This window comes from Lepidochelys kempii, chromosome 2 (genome assembly GCF_965140265.1).
Source record: "Lepidochelys kempii isolate rLepKem1 chromosome 2, rLepKem1.hap2, whole genome shotgun sequence".
Taxonomy (NCBI): domain Eukaryota; kingdom Metazoa; phylum Chordata; order Testudines; family Cheloniidae; genus Lepidochelys; species Lepidochelys kempii.
The window spans coordinates 50879909-50904782 of NC_133257.1; the positions used below are offsets into that span (position 1 = coordinate 50879909).

Below are 24874 nucleotides of genomic sequence, written 5' to 3' on the forward strand. Positions count from 1 at the left end.
TGGTGGAGTGGGAGAGCCCAGGTTTCCCTCCCCACAATCCCCTTGGCAGCCTGGGATTCTGACTGTGGCCACTAGGCCATGCTTTCCAGCCAGACCCTGAGTGGAGACCATTACAGTTTAATTATACTTAATTATTGGACATTTTACACTTCATAGCATCTTTAAGCCGAGGATCTCCTCATGGTTTACAGACTTGTATTAAGCATTTAAGTATTTCTGGGACAGGTCTATACAAGTGTATACACCTGATCTCTAGTATGTCTTCACAACACTTTATTTCTGCTCACATGCATTTTGTGTGTGTGTGTGTGTATGTACATCTATATATGTACACAAAAGGTGTGTGTACTTCTTTGAAAGCTCCCTGTGAAAAGATGCCTCCTGTGGAGGTGAGTAATTATGGTTCTGTCTATTCTACACATGGAGAAATCAAGAGAATGAGGGCCAACATTTTCAAAGTTTAGAACCTAAATTTAAGCATGTAAATAAGGGCCTAAATTTAAACATGTAAAGTCTATTGCAGTTAGTGGGAAGACTCCTCAAAGATATTTAGGGTCCTAATTCCTACTGAACCAGGTGAAGTTAGGCACCTAAATAATGTTGGATCTGGGTCTGTGTCCTAATTTTCAGAAATGTTAAGTACTCAAAGTCCCATTTCTGGGCACCTCTAAAAATCTGGGCAATTATTTAGATGTGATGCCTGGATTTAGGCATCTAACTGAATTTTCCCAGGTCTGAGCATTTGGGTTAAGTAAGTTACCCAAGGTTATACAAGGAGTCAGACACAGAGCTTATGAAATCCTGTTCCATTGAAATCTATGGCAAAACACCTATTCACTTCAGTAGGGCTAAGATTTCACCTCAACTCCAATTTTTCTGATAAATACCATGAAGAATGAATAAACAATACTGTGATGCTGGCAAAACAGGTGCCAGCTCTTGCCAAAGCTTTAGGCCTCAGCTGAGCACTGACATTCACTGCTGGAAACCAGTCTGTTTCACCTGTGTGTTAATATGTTTAAGATGGGTATTGAATTTATAACAGTGTTTAGACTTTATGAAACCCTTCCAAGATGCTGCATGCTTAATTTCACTTATTATATCTTTATAACATGCTATAAGGTAATATTTTTCCCCTTTATAACTGTAAAAAAAATGTTTGCCCTGAAACTGTCAATCTGTCAGAATTGATCATCTCCTGCTCATCAAAAAAGCTATCAAAACACAGTGGGCCATCGTGGGACATCACAATACAAATACTTTGATTGTCCTTTCACACCCATGAAGAGGTTTGATGCAAAAGGGCTCATCCCATCAGCTTGAATTCTGGAAAAAGAAAATAAAAATGGTCAACATGACATTTTTTCATCTGTTTTTCTGTTTGGACTCTCACAAGACTGGAGCTACAAAACAGAAGCACAGATCCCCATGGTCAACCTGGGTTAGCCCTAGAAGATCATAGAATATCAGGGTTGGAAGGGACCTCAGGAGGTCATCTAGTCCAACCCCCTGCTCAAAGCAGGACCAATCCCCAATTAAATCAACCCAGCCAGGGCTTTGTCAAGCCTGACCTTAAAAACTTCTAAGGAAGGAGATTCTACCATCTCCCTAGGTAACGCATTCCAGTGTTTCGCCACCCTCCTAGTGAAAAAGTTTTTCCTAATATCCAACCTAAACCTCCCCCACTGCAACTTGAGACCATTACTCCTTGTCCTGTCCTCTTCTACCACTGAGAATAGTCTAGAACCATCCACACTGGAACCACCTCTCAGGTAGTTGAAAGCAGCTATCAAATCCCCCCTCATTCTTCTCTTCTGCAGACTAAACAATCCCAGTTCCCTCAGCCTCTCCTCATAAGTCATGTGTTTCAGACCCCTAATAATTTTTGTTGCCCTTTGCTGGACTCTCTCCAATTTATCCACATCCTTCTTGTAGTGTGGGGCCCAAAACTGGACACAGTACTCCAGATGAGGCCTCATCAATGTCGAATAAGAGGGGAACAATCACGTCCCTCAATTTGCTCGCTATGCCCCTACTTATACATCCCAAAATGCCATTGGCCTTCTTGGCAACAAGGGCACACTGCTGACTCATATCCAGCTTCTCATCCACTGTCACCCCTAGGTCCTTTTCCGCAGAACTGCTGCCTAGCCATTTGGTCCCTATTCTGTAGCGGTGCATTGGGTTCTTCCATCCTAAGTGCAGGACCCTGCACTTATCCTTATTGAACCTCATCAGATTTTTTTTGGCCCAATCCTCCAATTTGTCTAGGTCCCTCTGTATCCTATCCCTCCCCTCCAGCTTATCTACCACTCCTCCTAGTTTAGTATTATCCGCAAATTTGCTGAGGGTGCAATCCACACCATCCTCCAGATCATTTATGAAGATATTGAACAAAACCGGCCCCAGGACTGACCCCTGGGGCATTCCACTTGACACTGGCTGCCAACAAGACATGGAGTCATTGATCACTACCCGTTGAGCCCGACAATCTAGCCAACATTCTACCCACCTTATAGTGCATTCATCCAGCCCATACTTCCTTAACTTGCTGACAAGAATATTGTGGGAGACCGTGTCAAAAGCTTTGCTAAAGTCAAGAAACAATACATCCACTGCTTTCCCTTCATCCACAGAACCAGTAATCTCATCATAGAAGGCGATTAGATTAGTCAGGCATGACTTGCCCTTGGTGAATCCATGCTGACTGTTCCTGATCAGTTTCCTCTCATGTAAGTGCTTCAGGATTGATTCTTTGAGGACCTGCTCCATGATTTTTTCCGGGGACTGAGGTGAGGCTGACTGGCCTGTAGTTCCCAGGATCCTCCTTCTTCCCTTTTTAAAGATTGGCACTACATTAGCCTTTTTCTAGTCATCTGGGACTTCCCCCGTTTGCCACGAGTTTTCAAAGATATTGGCCAATGGCTCTGCAATCACAGCCGCCAATTCCTTTAGCACTCTTGGATGCAACTCATCTGGCCCCAGGGACTTGTGCACGTTCAGCTTTTCTAAATAGTCCCTAACCACCTCTTTCTCCACATAGGGCTGGCCACCTACTCCCCATGTTGAGATGCCCAGCGCAGCAGTCTGGGAGCTGACCTTGTTAGTGAAGACAGAGGCAAAAAAGACATTGAGTACATTAGCTTTTTCCACATCCTCTGTCACTAGGTTGCCTCCCTCATTCAGTAAGGGGCCCATGCTTTCCGTGGCTTTCTTCTTGTTGCCAACATACCTGAAGAAACCCTTCTTGTTACTCTTGACATCTCTTGCTAGCTGCAGCTTCAGGTGCGATTTGGCCCTCCTGATTTCATTCCTACTTGCCCGAGCAATATTTTTATACCCTTCCCTGGTCATATGTCCAACCTTCCACTTCTTGTAAGCTTGTAAGATATTCAGTGCTGACAGGCTACTACAACTCTGTCACCTTCTAGAGCCATAAACTGTAACTCATTTGCATATATATGTTTGCCTGCTTTAACTTGTAAATAATTCCCTCATTTTTTTTCCTAGATAATAAATCCTTAGTTAGTTGCTATAGGGTTGGCCACACAAGTTGTCTTTGGTGTAAGCTCTAAGATACCGATTGATCTGGGGTAAGTGACTGATCCACTGGGATTTGGAGTATACTGAATTTTGGTGTGACTTTTGCTATAAGAAACCAGCTACCACTAAATCCAGCTTGCCTGGGTGGTGAGATAAACTGGAATGCCCAAAGAGAAAGTCTGTGAATCCATGGTAAGACTGTTATAGTGCTTTAGGAGTTCACACTTGTTGTTGGGCTGGTGAAATGTAATGATAGAACATACAATTTGGGGTCTCTGCCCTGCTTCTTGACAGTTTACCCTGAGGCTGGCACTCAGGTTCGTGAACCATTCCAGACAGCGTGATCTATGCATTTTAAAATCCTTATGTAGGAACGTTAATTGAATATAAAAATATCTAACACTATTTTTGGTAGACAGATTTTCTTTTAATAGATAAATAACACCAATAATAATTCTTCCTTTTACAGATATTGTCTTGCACTAAGTACATAATGTTCCAGAGATTCTGTAATGCAAACAATGTTAAACTTCATTCTTATTAGTGTTCGAATTTATTTATCTAAATGAACTAGAGTGGAGGCAGGTTGCCATAGCTACAGAAGAACTCTGGAATAAAATTTTCTTCTTAATTGCTACATATTTGTATCCAAACAGCTTATCCATATCTTTCAGTTTCAGTCTGAGACTTTGAAGTTGCAAGAATAACTTTGAATTTGAATCCCCTGCTGATAGAAGGGAGTCTATAAAGGGAGCCAGGAAAAATGAAATCTTTTCACTGTATAACTCCTAGTAGAGAAGCAATGATTTCTTCTTTAAAATATTCCTATCCAGGCTTTTTCACAGTGTTTTAGGGCTGCAGTCCTTCTAACAGTGCCAGATTTGTGAGATTATGATGTACATGTAGAATATTGTTTCAAGGGAAACAATGTCAGAAATTTACCCAGAAACAAGTATTTTAATTGATTGACCTGAAGTAGTGCAAGGTGCAAAGATTAACACTGCTTCCAAAGCCTTCTGTTGTTGGGCATTTCATTTTTTTTTCTTTGCCATCATTTGCCATTTCTTCACATTTTAGCTTATAAGTCAAACCCATTAAGAGAAACAAAAATATCTACTTTAGAGTGGTTAGGAGAAATATTTATTGTTGAAAGTTAAATCCACTCTTCATTTAAAAGGAGAAAATAATATTGGGTTATCATCCATTAGTGATATCATTTTTGCCCAAATTTTATTTTTTTCTGAGCCTCACAACATCCTCTGAGGTCAGTATTAATATACTCCTTTTACAGAAGCGTGAACTCAAGCACACAGACTTTTTAAGGCCAATATTTTCCAACTTGAAGGCTTAAAGTTAAGCACTGGTGCCAGGGTTGCATCTGTGATGTCCACTTTTAGCCTGTCAGGGTATAACTCACCCAGCTTCAGGTCTTAGCTGGTAGGTCACTGTCTCTCTGAAGTCTGAGGTAGCAGTGTTTGGCCATCTGGCCAATACACACTTCAGTCTTACCTCTTTTGTGATATTCAGAGCTAAGAGGAATCAGGGACATAAAACAACCACAACTCAAAATAGGGTCATTTAGGACTTGTGTTCAAACAGTCCATGCTTCCACCAATCCCTTAAAAGCTGGTTGTCCCTTCTAGCGAGGGATTATCTAGAGGGCACACAAGCTCAGTGCCTGGGTTGCAATCAGGCTTCTTTCCTATCAGGCCTTCCTGGTCAGGCCTGAACTGGGCTAGGTCTCCTCCTTTTAATTGCCCTCTCCATATTTGCTGCAAGTGTAGCAGGGCAGGGCCAGCTGGGTCCACAGGCTCTCCTTATCCCTTTTGTTGCCAGTATAGTGCTTAACTGCCTCATTAACCTCCTCATTGACAGTGTAGAGCCTCTGTGACCCGTCACACACCTAAGCACAGGCGCCAACTTACCATTGTGCCAGGGGGTGCTTGACCCCTGTCTTGGCCCCACCCCCACTCTACCCCTTCCCCTCAAGGACAGCCCCCACCCCACCTCTTCCCACCCCTGCTCCACCCTGCCCTGCCTCTTCCTACCCCGTTCCACCCCCTCCCCAGAGCATGCCATGTCCTCGCTCATCCTCTCTTCCCTCCCCACCCCCCAGCCTCCTGCACACCACAAAATAGCTAATTGTGGCAGGCAGGAGGTGTGGGGAGGGATGGGGAAGCACTGATCAGTGGGGCCTACCAGTGGGCAGGAGGTGCTGACAGAGGAGCTAACAGTGGGTGCTCAGCCCCCACCATATTTTCCCCATGGGTGCTCCAGCCCCAGAGCACCCACGGAGTCGGTGCCTATGCACCTCAGTCCGAATTTAGATACCTAAATTAAAGAGGACCTGAAGCACTTACTAAATACAGTGGGATCTCTGTGTGCTCAACACCTCTGAAAAACAAGCCCTAATAGTGCTTAAAAATATAGTGCTTAACTTTAAGTCTTTAGATTGGAATATATTGGCTCTAATGATTTACTCAAGGCCAAATAGAGAGTGAGTGGCAGATGTGGGGACACAACACAAGAATCCTGGCTCTCAGTCCTTTGCTCTAACCAATAGTGAATAACAACGTAGTGTAAATGTATTGACCTACTCATTTTTTACCTTCATTTCTGTTTAAGTAAACTGGAGGGGGCATAAAGGGACATATGTTGTACTTTAGCTTGTTTTGCGGCCTTTATTTCTTCCCTTTTGCGGGTAGAAGATCTCTGCCTAGGTAGTTTTGAATATCATCAGGCACCAGCTGACTACAAGAGGCTGCTTCTGCTGCTTCTTACAGGAGATAATCCTGATCCTCGGCACCTTCCTGCTCTCCTTTTCTCCTTCCCTCATAAGTCCCTGTCCAAGCAATCTTATGGCCTGGAGGTGAAAGGAAAAACACCCTCTTACTTCCCCCAAATAATTCTGCTGCTCTTGGCTTTTCTTTTAACTGGCAGTTTTTGCACTTCTCCCAGCAGCCTCCTGCCAGGACAGTCTTCCTCTGGCTCCTCCTTCAGCCTCCTTCTCTGAACTTGCGATTTGCACCTCAGGCAGATGAAATGGGAGATAGCTGAACAAACTCTGCCTGTTGATATTGTGGTCCCCATTCTGGTATCTGAGCACCTTACAGAGATCACGACAAATAAACAAGCAACTCTTTGACTCTTCATTCTCCCCAGGTGTTTAATCTGGGAAAGCTATGTTGAAAAGACTATTTCAGCCTGATGGTGAGAGCTCTCTCTGGCAGACAGGTAAAAGGACTGCAAGGAAGAAAACAGAGGCTGACTAGAAGCTGCTATTATTTTTGCAGGGCAGGTTAGACGGAACTCTGGATTTGGGTAGATTTACTGACTTCCCCTTAGTTACCCCTTCTGATCAATCCCAGTTATTCCTAAATTCCCCACCCTCTGCTTAATTTTTGCTGCCTCTCCTCACTCAATTCAGATGATCCTTTCAATCAAGTTATCATTGATTTTTTTGGGAGGCCATGGTGCTTTTTCCCTGATTTACAAGACAACAAATGTTTTTTGTGTATGCATGTATAACAAGCCATATTCTCCTCTCCCTCTCTGCAGTCTTCTTTAGGCTGTTTGAAGATGTCTTTTAACACATGGACATTTTTCTATTCTGATTAATGGAGATTGATGTTAAAAAGATTTACATTAGAAAATCCCCATGTTTACAACAAAACCTTAAAATATATCATATCAAATTAAGATACTGTAAATAGAGCCCACACCAAATTTAAAACAGGTTTGAGATCACTGTATCATTAGTCAAGCTATTGACCTCCTTTGGGTTCTTTCCTATGGTTCCCCTCCATCTTCTCAAGGCCTGGATAGCTACAAGTGTTTAGGATGAATGCGTCCTATAGGTTTCCTTTCTGCTCTTTCTAGTCAATGTTTTCATTTAAATGACATTCTCTCCTTATCCTCCATTTTACAAATATACCTGAAAGATCTCAATCTATCCTAACAGTCCTGACAGTTTTTACCATTGGAAAGGATGCATACACATCACACAATATGTCAGGGGCAGAAGATGACACTATCCATACTTGTCTATCCAGTGGTAGTCTGAGGTGGCACATAGTATACCCCAAGCAGGGACAAGTCACAGCTGCAGTCCTTGTGCAGTGACAGGGTGAGGCTAGCATTGTCAGCCACCACAAAGGGTACATGGAAGAGGCAGGACTAGCCAGTGGTAGAGAGAAGAACACGCCATACTCCTGGAAAGCAGCAGGAGACATACTCCCTCTGCACTCTGGAGAGTTCAAGGAAGCATTGTACCCAGTGTTTTCCAAAGCTCCCGCTATGAGTACAACACTGCCCTAAGGAACAACTGAACCCTCATTTTTTACTTATTCAGTGAATATATTTTCAGAGTGAGGACTGTAGGATTTGGTCCATGATAAATTATGCAGACAGAAAACTACTAGTGATGAACAATCATATTTCAGCATTTCCATTTTGCAAATAATTCTTGGCACAAACTGACATCTGGTTCTGTTTTTTTATGTAGTCACACAAACAAAAGCTTAAGAAAGACCCCACTTTCTAGATTTTTAAAATATCCAATTACAGCAATTATAATCAATTTGGAGATTGGCGGGTTTCCAGGGAGTTGTTTATTGCCATATCAAACAGAACCAAAATTTTACAAATCCAAGAAGACCCAGATTAGCATTAAGGGGCAAACTACTAATTCACTCTCTTCTTTATGCCTCACAGAACATCTCAACTCTACCAAAAATAACATACAACTTCCAAAGAGATCTTTATGATTTAATTTTATGCAGATACTTGACATCTGCTGCAATATATTAACATATAGGATTCGTTGTAATTGAAATTTTATATCTAAATAGGATCAGTCTACAATTCTATTACAAGGAATAATATTCATTTCATACTGACTGATTTTGATCTTACTGAGGAAAATTTGCTCATTATTTTATTTGTTCATGGATCTAATCATTCATTTACTGCCAGTGCGGTTTAAACAAATTGAAATGAGATATTCAAACACATATGTCTCAAATGATTTATAATATTTCCGAATCTGGATGATTTACTCTTTAATAGCTCTGTTCTCCTCATGAATACTATATTTATGACACAGAAGCTAGTATTCTAGAACTCAAGAATAATAGCATTAATAAGTAGTATTTTAAAGGTAGACTACTTTTCATCCTTTTTTCAGTCCCTGGAAAAATCATGGAGCAGGTCCTCAAGGAATCAATTCTGAAGCACTTACAGGAGAGGAAAGTGATCAGGAACAGTCAGCATGGACTCACCAATGGCAAGTCATGCCTGACTAATCTAATTGCCTTCTATGATGAGATAACTGGCTCTGTGGATGAGGGGAAAGCAGTGAACATGTTGTTCCTTGACTTTAGCAAAGCTTTTGACACGGTCTCCCACAGTATTCTTGCCAGCAAATTAAAGAAGTATGGGCTGGATGAATGGACTAGAAGGTGGATAGAAAGTTGGCTAGATTGTCGGGCTCAATGGGTAGTGATCAATGGCTCCATGTCTAGTTGGCAGCCGGTATCAAGTGGAGTGCCCCACGTGTCGGTCCTCAGGCTAGTTTTGTTCAATATCTTCATAAATGATCTGGAGGATGGTGTGGATTGCACCCTCAGCAAGTTTGCAGATGACACTAAACTGAGAGGAGAGGTAGATACGCTGGAGGGTATGGATAGGATACAGAGGGCCCTAGACAAAGTAGAGGATTGGGCCAAAAGAAATCTGATGAGGTTCAACAAGGACAAGTGCAGAGTCCTGCACTTAGGACGGAAGAATCCTGTGCACCGCTACAGACTAGGGACCGAATGGCTAGGCAGCAGTTCTGCAGAAAAGGACCTAGGGGTTACAATGGACGAGAAGCTGGGTATGAGTCAACAGTGTGCTCTTGTTGCCAAGAAGGCCAATGGCATTTTGGGATGTATATGTAGGGGCATTGCCAGCAGATCGAGGGACGTGATTGTTCCCCTCTATTCGACATTGGTGAGGCCTCATCTGGAGTACTGTGTCCAGTTTTGGGCCCCACACTACAAGAAGGATGTGGATAAATTGGAGAGAGTCCAGCAAAGGGCAACAAAAATGATTAGGGGTCTGGAACACATGACTTATGAGGAGAGGCTGAGGGAACTGGGATTGTTTAGACTGCGGAAGAGAAGAATGAGGGGGGATTTGATAGCTGCTTTCAACTACCTGAAAGGGGGTTCCAAAGAGGATGGATCTAGACTGTTCTTAGTGGTGGCAGAGGACAGGACAAGGAGTAATGGTCTCAAGTTGCAGTGGGGGAGGTTTAGGTTGGATATTAGGAAAAACTTTTTCACTAGGAGGGTGGTGAAACACTGGAATGTGTTACCTAGGGAGGTGATGGAATCTCCTTCCTTAGATATTTTTAAGGTCAGTCTTGACAAAGCCCTGGCTGGGATGATTTAATTGGGGATTGGTCCTGCTTTGAGCAGGGGGTTGGACTAGATGACCTCCTGAGGTCCCTTCCAACCCTGATATTCTATGATTCTACTATTTTGGGTTCATTTGAGTTTCTTCTTCTGAAAATTTAGTTAAAAGAATTTAACTAATTTCATGCAATGCAAACATACACTGTGCAAGCTACAGCGCTGGCAATGGACTCCGCTCTAGAGCTGCACCACCATGGTTAGGTAGTGTTCTCCTGGAATATGCATTACTCTTATGAGAGGCATCCCAGTCATTTCTCATTCCTGAAATTGGAAATGTTGCTCTTGCAGTCTTCTACTCCAAACTGTCATGCAAAGCTAAGTGAGAGATGGAGAGAAGCAAGTGAAAGGTCAAAGAAAAGGATAGACAGCATCAGAGCAGGATTGTGAGGGAGCAAGGAAAGGAAAGCTCAAAGTGAACTCTTTGCAGCACCCGCGATCAGTGATCTCTCCCCTACCAGAGGAGAAAAGAGAAAACAAAGCCTGTAGAGGATTCCAAGAACAAACTGCCTTGTGTGTTTTGAATTGGATCAGCTGTTTTAGTCAATGGCTTTGCCTCCAGTAATGACAGAACGATTCAGCACTTAATCTTGCAAGGGGTTGAGTGCTTCAACTTCCATTGATAGAGCTCAGTAGCGCTTGCAGGACTGAGTCCACAGTGAGGGCTATGTTAGTTATTTTCTACTAAATTTCATGGCCTACTGTGTCATTTTGACATAGTCTTGTATATTATTATCACCATTGATTTGCATTACAGCAATGCCACAAGCCCCAGTCAAAGGACAGGGTCCCATTATGCTGTGTTCTCTAGAAACAAAACAAAAGACAGCTTCTGTCCCAAGCCACATACTGTCCAAACAAGGACATGATGTGGCAGGTGGGTGCACAGCACAATGGAAAGGTGGGGATGGGAAAATAAAGATGACGGCAATAAGAATACAATATTGCACATATTAGCCTAGGTTTCATAGTTGATTAGTATCTTTTGTTTGCTTACTTACATAAATCACTAGCCACCTGTCTGCATATCTGTTACACGTAGAGAGTGGTCTGTAGCCAGCCTCTCTCATGCAGGCATAATCTCTCCCCGTGTTACCTGGTCGTGTACACAGTTTTCTCCACTCATTAGGATGGTGGCCCATTGCTTCCTCTGGTGCACTGTCCTCACCCCCTGGGCCAGTGAGGAGGAGGCCAGACTTCTTCTCCTTCCTCAACCCCTGTTAGTATAAGAGGAACTGGAGAAAAAGAGCCAGCGATTTCAGGAGGGATCTGAATAGTTTGGTGTTGCACCAGGGGTTTGGGTATCCAGCCTGGGGCGATGCAGCTAACAGACGAACTCTAGAGCCTTTGCCTGTAACACTGGCATGTTCAACAAATCTATCTGCTTGCCCACATCACTTATTGCTAATAAAGCACCTCCTTTTTTGTATCCTGCACCCACAGACCAGAGACCACTGTTGTATGCAGTGCATATACAACTCTGGAGGTGGGGAATATGAAGCTTTGTGTGTTCCTGTCCTGTGCAGCCTAGAAAAGACCACTGTGATCTGGCCTTATATACGTCTATATCTGGCCTTACATATATATGTTAGAATATTTTTTTACAAAACCTTTTTAAAAATGTCTATAAGCCCCTTTATGTTTTAATCCTGGTTAAATTCCACAGGACTTTCATATGAGAACTGGATATGGACTGAGTTTGGAAGTGTTAGGGAACCTCTGAATAGCAGGGCATTTCTAGAAGCATGCTCCCATTGAACCACCCAACATTTATAGACTGACAAATCAGGGGCTGCTGCCCTCTTGAATTCTCATTTTTTGAAGCACCATGCTTTCAGCAGTTGTACTTTGGGGAATGGCACCACAATGACAGATATTGCTGATTTGCTGGCAGTTTGATGCTTTTTCAACAGGCTCCCTCTTTTAGGCAGAGAAATCATGGCCACTCCATAAGAACGGCCATACTGGTCAGATCAACAGTCCATCTAACCTAGGATCGTGTCTCTGGCAGTGGCCATTGCCAGATGCTTCAGAGGTAACGAACAGAACAGGGAAATTATTGTGGGATGCATCCCCTGTTGCTGAGTGCCAGCTTCTGGCATTTGGAGGCTTAGGGACACCCAGAACATGGAGTTGCATTCCTGACCATCTTGGGTAATAGCCACTGATAGTTATTTTCCATAAACTTTCCAATTTTTTTTAACCCAGTTATATTTTAGGCCTTCACAACATCCCCTGGCAATGAATTCCAAGGTTGACTGAGCATTGTGTGAAGTAATACTTCCTTATGTTTGTATAAAACCTACTTGCTGTCAATTTCATTAGGTGACCCCTAATTCTTCTGTTATGTGAAGGGCTAAATATAACTTCCTTATTCACTTTCTCCAAACCATTCATGATTTTACAGACTTCTATCATATCCCCCCTTAGTCGTCTCTTTTTTGGCTGACCAGTTCCAGTCTTTTTAATTTCTCCTCCTATGGAAGCTGTTCCATTCCCTTAATCACTGTTGTTGCCCTTCTCTGTACTTTTTCCAATTCTAATATCTTTTTTTCAGATGTGGTGACCAGAACTACATGCAGTATTCAAGGTGTGATCGTACCATGGATTTATATAGTAATATTAAGATATTTTCTGTCTTATTATCTATCCCTTTCCAAATGATTCCTGACATTCTGTTAGCTTTTTTTAACTGCTGTGGCACATTGAGCAGATTTTTTTCAGAAGACTATCCACAATGACTCCAAGATCTTTCTTGAGTGATAACAACTAATTTAGACCCCCATCATTTTGTATGTATAGTTGGGATTATGTTTTCCAATATGCATTACTTTGTACTTATGAACATTGAATTTTATCTGCCAACATGCAGATCCCTTTGTAATGCTTCACAGTCAATTTTGGATTTAATTATTTTGAGTAATTTTATATCTGCAAATTTTGCAACCTCACAGTTCACCCCTTTTTCCAGATCTATGAATACGTTGAACAGCACATGTCCCAGTACAGATGAAAACAGACCATCTATTCCTACCTTTTGTTTCCTGTCTTTTAACCAGATACTGATCCATGAGAGAACCTTCCCTCTTATCCTATGACTGCTTACTTAGTTGAAGACCTTTTTGTGCAGGACCTTCTCAAAGGCTTTATGAAAGTCCAAGCACACAATATCCACTGGATCACCCTTGTCTACAGACTTGTTGACACCCTCAAAGAATTTTAATAGATTGGCGAGGTGTGATTGTCCTTTACAAAAGCAATGTTGACTGTTTCCCAACATATTGTGTTTATCTATATGTCTGATAACTTTGTTATTTACTATAGTTTCAACCAATTTGCTTGGTTTACTGACCTGTGACTGCCAGGATTGCCTGTGGAGCCTTTCTTAAAAATCAGCATTACATTAACTACCCTCCAGTCATCTGGTACAGAGGCTGATTTATACAATGAAATTAATAGTTCTTCAATGTTATGTTTTGAGTTCCTTAAGAATTCTTGGGTGAATACCATCTGGTCCTGGTGAATTATTACTGCTTAATGTTCAATTTTTTTTCCAAAACCTCCTCTATTAACACCTTGATCTGGGACAATAACTCAAATTTGTCACTTAAAAAGAATGGCTTATGTCTGGGGTTCTCCCCCATATCCTCTGCAGTGAAGACCAATGCAAAGCTTCTTCGCAACTACATTGACTTCCTTGAATGTTCCTTTAGCACCTCACTCATCCAGTGGCCCCGCTGACTTTTTGGCAGGCTTCCTGCTTTCGATGTACTTAACACAAAAACTAATAGCAATTTTTTTTATCTAGTTGCTCATCAAATTCTTTCTTGGCCTGCCGTATTATACTTTTACACTTGATTTTCCATAATTTATGTTCCTTTCTATTTTCCTTATAGGGTCTGACTTCTAATTTTAAAGGATGCCTTTTTGCTTCCAACTGCTTTTACTGTGCTGTTTAGCCGTGGCAGCATTATTTTGGTCCTCTCGATGTTTTGTTTTGTTTTTTTAATTTGGCCTATACATTTAGTTTGACCTTTTGTTCTGTTTTTAAATAGTCTCCATGCACTTTGCAGACATTTCATTCTGGTGGCTGTTACTTTTGATTTATGTTTAAGTAGCTTCCTCACTTTTGTGTAGCTGCCCTTTTTGAAGTTAAATGCTACTGTGGTGTGTTCCTTTGGCATTTCCCCCCTACAAGGATCTTAAATTGAATTACATTTTGGTCACTATTACCAAGCAATTCAGGTATAGATACCTCTACAGACTTCCATTTAGGATTAAATTGAGAATTGTCTGTCCCCTTGTGGGTTCCAGGACACGCTACTGTAAGAGGCAATCATTTAATGTGTCTAGAAATTTTATCACTGCATCCCTTCCTGAGCTGTCCTATACACAGTCATTATTAAGATAATTGAAATCCCCCATTGTTATTATTATTATTATTTATTTATTTATTTATTATTTTGTGCCTTTGTAGCGCCTCTAGTCTCCACGTGCATTTCACGGTCACTCAACATCCTGGTCAGGTGGCCAGAAGAGTATTCCCACTGCTATACTCTTATTGTTCAAGCATGCAATTTCTGTCCATAGAGATTATATGGTACATGTGAACTGTGTAATCCTAAGCGCTTGTCGGCTTCCCCCCAGCCCTTAGTTTAAAAAAATCCTTTACAACCTTTTAAATTTTATATGCCAGTAGCCTAGTTTCATTTTCAGTTTAGGTGAAGCCCATCTCTCCTGAATAGGCTCCTCCTTTTCCAAAAGGTTTCTCAGTTACTAATATACCTAAACCCTTCCTCCCTACACCATTGTCTCATCAACTCACTGAGACTGTACAGTTCTGTCGTCTTGGTCCAACACACAGAATTGGAATAGTTTCAGAGAATACTACCATGGATGTCCTGGACATTAATTGCATACCTTACAGACTAAACTTGACCTCCATGACCTCTCTCCTATCTTTCCCTATGTCATTGGTACCTAGGCCTATTCCCCAGAACTGCTCATAAATCATTCTAGATTTCTCATGAGATCCACAACCTTCATACCCAGCAGACAATTTACTGTATAGTTCTCCAGGTCATCACAAACTCAGCTATTTCTATTTCTAATAATCAACCCCCCCATTAATTAATCCCCCATTCTAATAATCATTCTTTAAGAGGGGTATCCTAAGTGTGAGAGGATACCATGAAATCACCTGGAAGGAAGGGCCCAACTATGGAATTGTTTTCTTCTACTCCATCTTGATGTTCTCCTTTCACCTTCAACAGCACAGAGGCTGTCAGACTGGGGTTGGAACCATACATTATGTCCCTGAAAGTTTTATCTATGTACCATTCTGTCTCTCTTAGCTCCTCAGTTCAGCCACTCTGGACTCAAGAGCTCATACTCTGTCTCTGGGGGCCATGAACTGCCAAGCGAGGGGGTGTGGTCTCCTTAGCTGTGACTGCCCCCTGGTGGGCAGAGCTGGGACACCCACAACTGGCCCGTTGGAAGCAGAGGGGCAGGATAGGAACCAGAAATATAAAGGGCCATCCTCCAGCTCAGTTAGAAGGGAACTGCCAGAGGATCAGGACGTCTCCACCACGCTGCTGGAGTTCAGGTCCAACCGAGGCTGCTACAGTGCCAGAGTCCCAGAGCTGCCAGACATGGGGACACCAAGAAGCTGTTGGGGCTGCCACTAGCCGTTTAGCCCAACAAGACGAACGACGACCCCGGAACGCACGTACCCCCTGAATGGGAGTGTAGGAAGGAGTCCAAGGAAGCTGAATACTGTTCGGCTGTGTTACTGACTGAATGTTGGCCAGCGTGTTCCCCAGGTCCCCACTCCCATGGAACAGGGGGAAACCCTCCTTGGACAATCCCTCACCCCTGAGCAGCAAAAGCAAGCGTGATGTCTGTTGGTGGTCTTCCCCCAGACATTAACAGCAGTACCAGGACAGAACCTGCTGGCCCAGCACATCATCTGGTCACCCCCCCTCCCCTTGGGGGAGGTAATTCATGAAACCTCCCAATCCCTTTCACGTCGCCTGTGGGCACGGTGGAACAAGAGGTGCAGGCGATGCTGGAGCTAGGAGTCATAGAATGGTCACAAAGTGAGAGGCACAGCCCCGTTGGGTTTGTCCGTAAGCCAGAGGGGACCCATTGATTCTGTATTGATTTCCAGAGTTAATACATTTTCTAAATTTGACACCTACCCAATGCTCCAGGTTGACTAACTCCTTGACCGTTTAGGTGAAGCATGCTATATTACAACCCTGGACCTGACAAAGGGATACTGGCAGATCCCGCTGGACCTAAGCTTAAAGGAGAAGACAGCCTTTGCTTCCCCCAGTGAGCCTTTGGGACTCCCTGGGGCCCCCCAACCTTATAGTGGTTGATGGATCACCTGCTCCAGTCACACCTTGAGTATGCACTGGCCTACCTATATGATGTTGTGATCTACAGCCGTCACTGGGAGGAGTACCTAAACCAGGTGGCGGCCATCCTACAGACCCTCTGAGCCACAGGACTGAGCCATCAGGCTAACCCCAAGAAATGCTGAATTGGATACCAGGAGACCACCTACTTGGGATATGTCCTGAGATGGGGAAAGGTGCATCCTCTAGTCAGGAAAGCTCAAGAACACCCTAACCACAAAGAAACAAGTGAGACAATTCTTGGCGCTGGTGGGCTACTACTGCTGCTTCATCCCCAACTTCACCTCGATTACTGTCCCCCTGATTGAACTCCCCACTGACGGACGACTCCACCACTGTTAGGGTCCTGGGCTGGGACACAGTGGAGTCGGTGGGCCTACATCCTCCAACCCCCACTGCCACCCCAACTGTGGGGGTGGCAGCCTCCCCACCTTTAAGCCAGGGAGAGCTGATCCCCCTAGACTGCTGTGTTGCTCTGCCTGATTGCAGGCCAGAGCCATTAACTGCTGTCCTGCCCTGGCTGAGGGACAGGGCTCACAGATGCAAGTGCTGCCCGGCCTGGACTGCAGGTTTGGGCCTATTAACTGTTGCTAATTCCCCAGAGGCAAGGTAGCGAGGGCATGTGGTCTCCCTCCCTGATGGACGGGGAGAGAACTGCGACCACCTTACAAGCTGCTTGCACTATATGCACACACACATCACCTGACCACAAGGCAGGCAATTGTACTTGCTGCATTCATGAAATAAACTGGATAGCTTCCACTCTGCTGCTGGACTTCTGCCTGCATTATATTTACAGCTGTAGGGTTTTTTGGTTTGTTTGTGTTTGGGTTTTTTTTGTTTTTTTTTGGGGGGGTGGTTACTGGCCTAAATTTAGAGTGTTTGTGAGGGAGGAAGTGTGCGAGGCAGATACATCTAACTACCCTTGCAAAACTCCTGTTTGCTGCCCCTGTTTGCTACCTCAGTGTATCACTATCTCATCAGATCACAATCCAATGTATCAGTGGCAATGTCCTATACTGGGTTCATATACTAACAGCTGTGTCGTGAATATTTCACTGCCCAGCTCTCTGTTTAAATGTCATCTTCTCATTGCACTGTATTTTTCTGAAAGAGAATTGTTTGCCATATTTTATTAAGATTGGTTGTTTGTCTTGCAGAAAAAAAAGTATTGTAATGATTTCCTAGAAGAATTAAGCACCTTAAATTAAGCAATTATCTTTCTGAAAAACAAAAATTTAGTGATTAAATGGAGCAAAGTAACTTAGAATTAAATCACACGGTTAATAAGCCATTTTGTTAACACCTTACAAATGTTAATTATATTTCCAAGTTTAATTTCATAAAGTCTATGACAACATTTATCAGAAATTAAAAGTAGCCACTCTGTGTACAAATCTAATGTTAGATTCTAATGAGAATATTAATAATGCTAGGACTTGAACTATTAAACTGTTTCACAAGACGTCAGGAAAGAAAAGAAATTTCAGGTTACTGTATTGAACTGTCAAATATAATAATTGTAAACATAAGTTTTCTGAAATGAAATCCTATTAGGATAGGTCCATCAATAGGTATTAGCCAAGACAGTCAGGGATATAGCACCATGCTCAGGGGACCCTGAATCCTCTGACTGCCAGAGGCTGGGAGAGGAAGACAGGAATGGATCTCTCCAAGTTGTTCTGTTCTGTACACTCCCCCTGAAGCTCTGGTACTGGCCACTGTTGGAGACACAATACTGGGCTAATGGACCATTGGTTTGACCCAGTAAGATCATTCTTATGTTCTTATGATTAGTTCTAAATTTAACTTAATAAAATAGGCTGGCACCACCAATAATATATATTGCAAGAAGAAAAATACTAATGTCCTTACTTTGGGAGTGCAATAACTACCACTGACCTGCCTAAGACAGAAATGATAGTGAACTAGTTTTACTCCAGCTGAGAGCAAATTAACAGATCTCTAGGCTGAGCCTTGCTGTATTTTATATTTGTTATGAAATTCAGCTGAGAAAAAAATCATATGAAAAACTTAACATGGATGTAAGCCAGGGTCTGAATGAGCTCTCCCCTGACAACTACTGATGAACTGGGGGAAGCAAGGGGGAGAATCTCAGGAGCTAATCACATTTACATAGACACACCTATGTTGCCTAGGTGATCATCAGCCAAAGTGCTTAATTTTGGCTGGTTTGGGTTAAAATTCACTTTAATCTTGAAAGGAGGTATAATGAATGTTGTTACCCTTATTGTATGACTAATGGGCAGAAGAACTTTACTTAGAATGACTCCCTCAGTTAGGGAATATTAACTGTTAGATCACTTGCTAAGAATGATGTCATTGTAAATTGGAAGGACAGTCAGAGAGAGGAGATGAGGGAAAGAAAGAAAGACTTTGTTCCTCTGTGGTGAAGACTCTGTTGGCAAGTTTTTAGATACTATTTGACCTTTTTCCTCTGGTGTTTTCAGACCAAGCTGATCAGACTCCATTTAGAGTCCTTGTTTCTGCACAGTGTTCACTAGAGTTGAAATCACCAATGAGCAGGTCAAGGGGGCTGAACTTCAGACCTGCAGTAGGGACTATTTTACAATGAAAGAATTTAAAGGATGTAGATGAAGAGGGGTTCCTCACTATCTGGTGAAATCACTAAAAGCTGAAATCACCAGTTTTGGGCCCCACATTACAAGAAGGATGTGGAAAAATTGGAAAGCGTCCAGCGGAGGGCAACAAAAATGGTTAGGGGACTGGAACACATGAGTTATGAGGAGAGGCTGAGGGAACTGGGATTGTTTAGTCTGCAGAAGAGAAGAATGAGGGGGGATTTGATAGCTGCTTTCAACTACCTGAAAGGGGGTTCCAAAGAGGATGGATCTAGACTGTTCTTAGTGGTGGCAGATGACAGAACAAGGAGTAATGGTCTCAAGTTGCAGTGGGGGAGGTTTAGGTTGGATATTAGGAAAAACTATTTCACTAGGAGGGTGGTGAAGCACTGGAATGTGTTACCTAAGGAGGTGGTGGAATCACCTTCATTAGAGGTTTTTAAGGTCAGTCTTGACAAAGCCCTGGCTGGGATGATTTAGTGGGGGATTGGTCCTGCTTTGTGCAGGGGATTGGACTAGATGACCTCCTGAGGTCCCTTCCAACCCTGATATTCTATGATTCTAACTGGGCTAAGTGGTGGGACTTCAGAAAACAGGATCACAGCTAGCGGCAGAGATGGCAGTGGTGAACACCATAAGAAACCATGGCAACAGAGGTAAGCAACAGCAGTGAGCTGTGGCAGTAGAAGAGGCATTGCTCAGCCCCCGCTTTCGGGATGGGAAATGAACCCATGTGAACATGCCCCTTAATTCTGGGATTTCACTGATTTTGGACAACCAACTGTGAATGGGGTGAGAGAAAGGGACATTCATCTGTCAGACTTTCACATTGCAAGCTGGGAAACTGAGGCAACGGACTACTGTCAAAGTTACTGTAGGGTCAGTGTTTACCTGTGGTTTTCATCCTTTTGATTCATTGTTGCAGTGTTTTTCCAAATTAATGCTGAGTTCCCTCTCCCTTTTATGAAAGTTTTTGTTTGTTATACAGAGATTCAGTGCTTGCAGCTAGGGAAGTATGGTCTCTGAGAGGTGCCATGGGGTGGTGATTAGATTTCCCAGATTTCTGGATGGGTCTTGAGCTGGTTCTGTTTTGTAATGTTAAGAAGAGCATCTTTGCCAGCAGGCTGGCTAACCTAGTGAGGAGGGCTTTAAACTAGGTTCACCGGGGGAAGGAGACCAAAGCCCTGAGGTAAGTGGGAAAGCGGGATACCGGGAGGAAGCACAGGCAGGAATGTCTGTGAGGGGAGGGCTCCTGCCTCATACTGGCAATGAGGGGCGATCAACAGGTTATCTCAAGTGCTTATATACAAATGCACAAAGCCTTGGAAACAAGCAGGGAGAACTGGAGGTCCTGGTGATGTCAAGGAACTATGACGTGATCGGAATAACAGAGACTTGGTGGGATAACTCACATGACTGGAGTACTGTCATGGATGGTTATAAACTGTTCAGGAAGGACAGGCAGGGCAGAAAAGGTGGGGGAGTAGCACTGTATGTAAGGGAGCAGTATGACTGCTCAGAGCTCCGGTACGAAACTGCAGAAAAACCTGAGTGTCTCTGGATTAAGTTTAGAAGTGTGTGCAACAAGAGTGATGTAGTGGTGGGAGTCTGCTATAGACCACCGGACCAGGGGGATGAGGTGGATGAGGCTTTCTTCCGGCAGCTCACGGAAGCTACTAGATCGCATGCCCTGATTCTCATGGGTGACTTTAATTTTCCTGATATCTGCTGGGAGAGCAATACAGCGGTGCATAGACAATCCAGGAAGTTTTTGTAAAGCGTAGGGGACAATTTCCTGGCGCAAGTGCTAGAGGAGCCAACTAGGGGGGGCGCTTTTCTTGACCTGCTGCTCACAAACCGGGTAGAATTAGTGGGGGAAGCAAAAGTGGATGGGAATCTGGGAGGCAGTGACCATGAGTTGGTTGAGTTCAGGATCCTGACGCAGGGAAGAAAGGTAAGCAGCAGGATAAGGACCCTGGACTTCAGGAAAGCAGACTTCGACTCCCTCAGGGAACGGATGGCCAGGATCCCCTGGGGGACTAACTTGAAGGGGAAAGGAGTCCAGGAGAGCTGGCTGTATTTCAAGGAATCCCTGTTGAGGTTACAGGGACAAACCATCCCGATGAGTCGAAAGAATAGTAAATATGGCAGGCGACCAGCTTGGCTTAATGGTGAAGTCCTAGCGGATCTTAAACATAAAAAAGAAGCTTACAAGAAGTGGAAGGTTGGACATATGACCAGGGAAGAGTATAAAAATATTGCTCGGGCATGTAGGAATGTTATCAGGAGGGCCAAATCGCACCTGGAGCTGCAGCTAGCCAGAGATGTCAAGAGTAACAAGAAGGGTTTCTTCAGGTATGTTGGCAACAAGAAGAAAGCCAAGGAATGTGTGGGCCCCTTACTGAATGAGGGAGGCAACCTAGTGACAGAGGATGTGGAAAAAGCTAATGTACTCAATGCTTTTTTTGCCTCTGTTTTCACTAACAAGGTCAGCTCCCAGACTGCTGCGCTGGGCATCACAAAATGCGGAAGAGATGGCCAGCCCTCTGTGGAGATAGAGGCGGTTAGGGACTATTTAGAAAAGCTGGACGTGCACAAGTCCATGAGGCCGGACGAGTTGCATCCGAGAGTGCTGAAGGAATTGGCGGCTGTGATTGCAGAGCCACTGGCCATTATCTTTGAAAACTCATGGCGAACCGGGGAAGTCCCGGATGACTGGAAAAAGGCTAATGTAGTGCCAATCTTTAAAAAGGGAAGAAGGAAGATCCTGGGAACTACAGGCCAGTCAGCCTCACCTCAGTCCCTGGAAAAATCATGGAGCAGGTCCTCAAAGAATCAATCCTGAAGCACTTGCATGAGAGGAAAGTGATCAGGAACAGCCAGCATGGATTCACCAAGGGAAGGTCATGCCTGACTAATCTAATTGCCTTTTATGATGAGATTACTGGTTCTGTGGATGAAGGGAAAGCAGTGGATGTATTGTTTCTTGACTTTAGCAAAGCTTTTGACACGGTCTCCCATAGTATTCTTGTCAGCAAGTTAAGGAAGTATGGGCTGGATGAATGCACTATAAGGTGGGTAGAAAGCTGGCTAGATTGTCGGGCTCAACGGGTAGTGATCAATGGCTCCATGTCTAGTTGGCAGCTGGTATCAAGTGGAGTGCCCCAAGGGTCGGTCCTGGGGCCGGTTTTATTCAATATCTTCATAAATGATCTGGAGGATGGTGTGGATTGCACTCTCAGCAAATTTGCGGATGATACTAAACTGGGAGGAGTGGTAGATATGCTGGAGGGGAGGGATAGGATACAGAAGGACCTAGACCAATTGGAAGATTGGGCCAAAAGGAATCTGATGAGGTTCAATAAGGATAAGTGCAGGGTCCTGCACTTAGGACGGAAGAACCCAATGCACAGCTACAGACTAGGGACCGAATGGCTAGGCAGCAGTTCTGCAGAAAAGGACCTAGGGGTGACAGTGGACGAGAAGCTGGATATGAGTCAGCAGTGTGCCCTTGTTGCCAAGAAGGCCAATGGCATTTTGGGATGTATAAGTAGGGGCATAGCGAGCAGATCGAGGGACGTGATCGTTCCCCTCTATTCGACATTGGTGAGGCCTCATCTGGAGTACTGTGTCCAGTTTTGGGCCCCGCACTTCAAGAAGGATGTGGATAAATTGGAGAGTCCAGCAAAGGGCAACAAAAATGATTAGGGGACTGGAACACATGAGTTATGAGGAGAGGCTGAGGGAGCTGGGATTGTTTAGCCTGCAGAAGAGAAGAATGAGGGGGGATTTGATAGCTGCTTTCAACTACCTGAAAGGGGGTTCCAAAGAGGATGGCTCTAGACTGTTCTCAATGGTAGCAGATGACAGAACGAGGAGTAATGGTCTCAAGTTGCAGTGGAGGAGGTTTAGATTGGATATTAGGAAAAACTTTTTCACTAAGAGGGTGGTGAAACACTGGAATGCGTTACCTAGGGAGGTGGTAGAATCTCCTTCCTTAGAGGTTTTTAAGGTCAGGCTTGACAAAGCCATGGCTGGGAATATTTAACTGGGAATTGGTCCTGCTCTGAGCAGGGGGTTGGACTAGATGACCTTCTGGGGTCCCTTCCAACCCTGATATTCTATGATTCTATGATTCTATGATTCTATGATTCTATGAGGAACCTCTAGAAATTGAACCCAGTTCTTGTTGCTGCTGTCACCACCTGGCAGAAGGGTTACATGCACGAAGAAGAGTCCAATCCTGCCTCAATTGAAATCAATGGCAGAACTCCCACTGACTTTAATGGAAGCAGGCCCATGATTTTTACTCAGTTAATGCTGTGCTTGAAAATTCTCGGATAAGAAGCAAACAATTGATTCATCCTTTCACAGTGTTCACGTGGGTACAAAAAATCACATTTCATCCAGCCAGTTCTTAAAAGTGAACACTGTGTTTTGTTAGAGATATTGGAAGCAAAGTGGGAGCTGCTGACTGTTTGTTTTAAATTCAGATACAGGCTACTTCATTATTTTATCTTTATCTGATTTCCCAACTCTCCTATTTCTAGTCACATCTATATCCAAAGCATGTCATGTATCCAGGAGGGTAGGAGGAAGGACTGGAAGAAGAGGAAGGTAAAATAAGTGAATAATCTATATGTAAGAAAAATAATTACAAATTAGGAGAAAACATCATGTTCTTCTAAAGTTGTACTTGTGGTTTTTGGTTTTTTAATTTATTTCTTGGTGGGAGTTGGAGGAAAAGGGAGAGGCAAAAATAAAGAAGAAAAAAAACCCATATATGGTTGTCAGTGCCCCCATTTCTTCACTCAACTACCTACTCTCCCTATTAACAACAATAAAAACATATTTATATAGTTTCTTGCTTTCCAAAGGATCTCAAACCACTTCACACATCACAGTATATACCCCAAACCACTGAAGAGCAGTCACTTCTGGGGTGAAGTGCAAAAGCCCTTTAGTGCACAGTATGATACACATTAGTAGCCGGAGGAGAAATTTTGGCAAGGGAGGAAGGCAAACCCATATTGTTAAGAAAAGTGCCATGGGATCTAAGGCTGTTTAAACAAATCTGGGGGCACTGTGAAGTTACTCATCTGGAGTCAACATCTACAAGGCCAAGAATCAGTGTGTGACCTTCTTCCAACTGTCAAATGTTTATGCCATGAAAACTGCAATGGCAGCTGAAGGAAGGAGGCAATAAGTAATGGGTCCAGAACTGTTGTGTATTCATGGGTAGAATTAAAATAATAGTGAATGAAGATTTCCTGTTTAATAGGAAGAGGGTAACACAATGAGGCTTTAGACCCAGTACGGGCTGTCTGATATAGTTTGCCTTCTTGAGGAAAAGGTTAGAAGCAATTTACGTTTGGCACTTTGAGGGACTCCCATTGTTTGTGAACATACAAAGTAAACATAAAGATTCATCCCCCTAACAGACTTGAACAAAGGAGACACACCACATTTAGGGCATGTGACTATGACCAAACCCAATCTTTAAAAAGCCCATTTCCTTCCAACTTAGCCCATAAACAGACATCTGAATGGCTATTTGGGCCTCTGCAAGCATTTAGCATTAATGTTTGTATGGAGCTCTGAAGACATAAAGTGCTATGTTGATACTAAGTTTTACTACAAAGTTTTATCAACAATTCTTTATCAGAATTTCCAACTAATGTCAGTGAGGACATCTGCTCAAACTGATGACACAAAGTGGCTTATTGTTATAAAATTTGGGTCTACCGTTAAACCTACATTCAATAGAGGTTGTGAAGATGAGAAAAGTCTTTGACAGAACTTATTTGTGAAGTTCATAGAAAATGATTTCTTGCAGAAAAAGGCACAAGAA

At 43.3% G+C, this 24874-nt stretch overlaps 1 long non-coding RNA gene across 1 annotated transcript in view; it reads right to left on the reverse strand.

The window, feature by feature from the left end:
* Positions 1-1154: 1154 nt before the first annotated feature.
* The window catches only part of LOC140906563 (uncharacterized), a 39042-nt gene continuing 15322 nt past the window's right edge, over positions 1155-24874 (reverse strand). Inside the window, exon 3 of the long non-coding RNA XR_012157149.1 lies at positions 1155-1326. This is a non-coding gene — a long non-coding RNA (uncharacterized lncRNA). The remainder of the gene's footprint in view (positions 1327-24874) is intronic.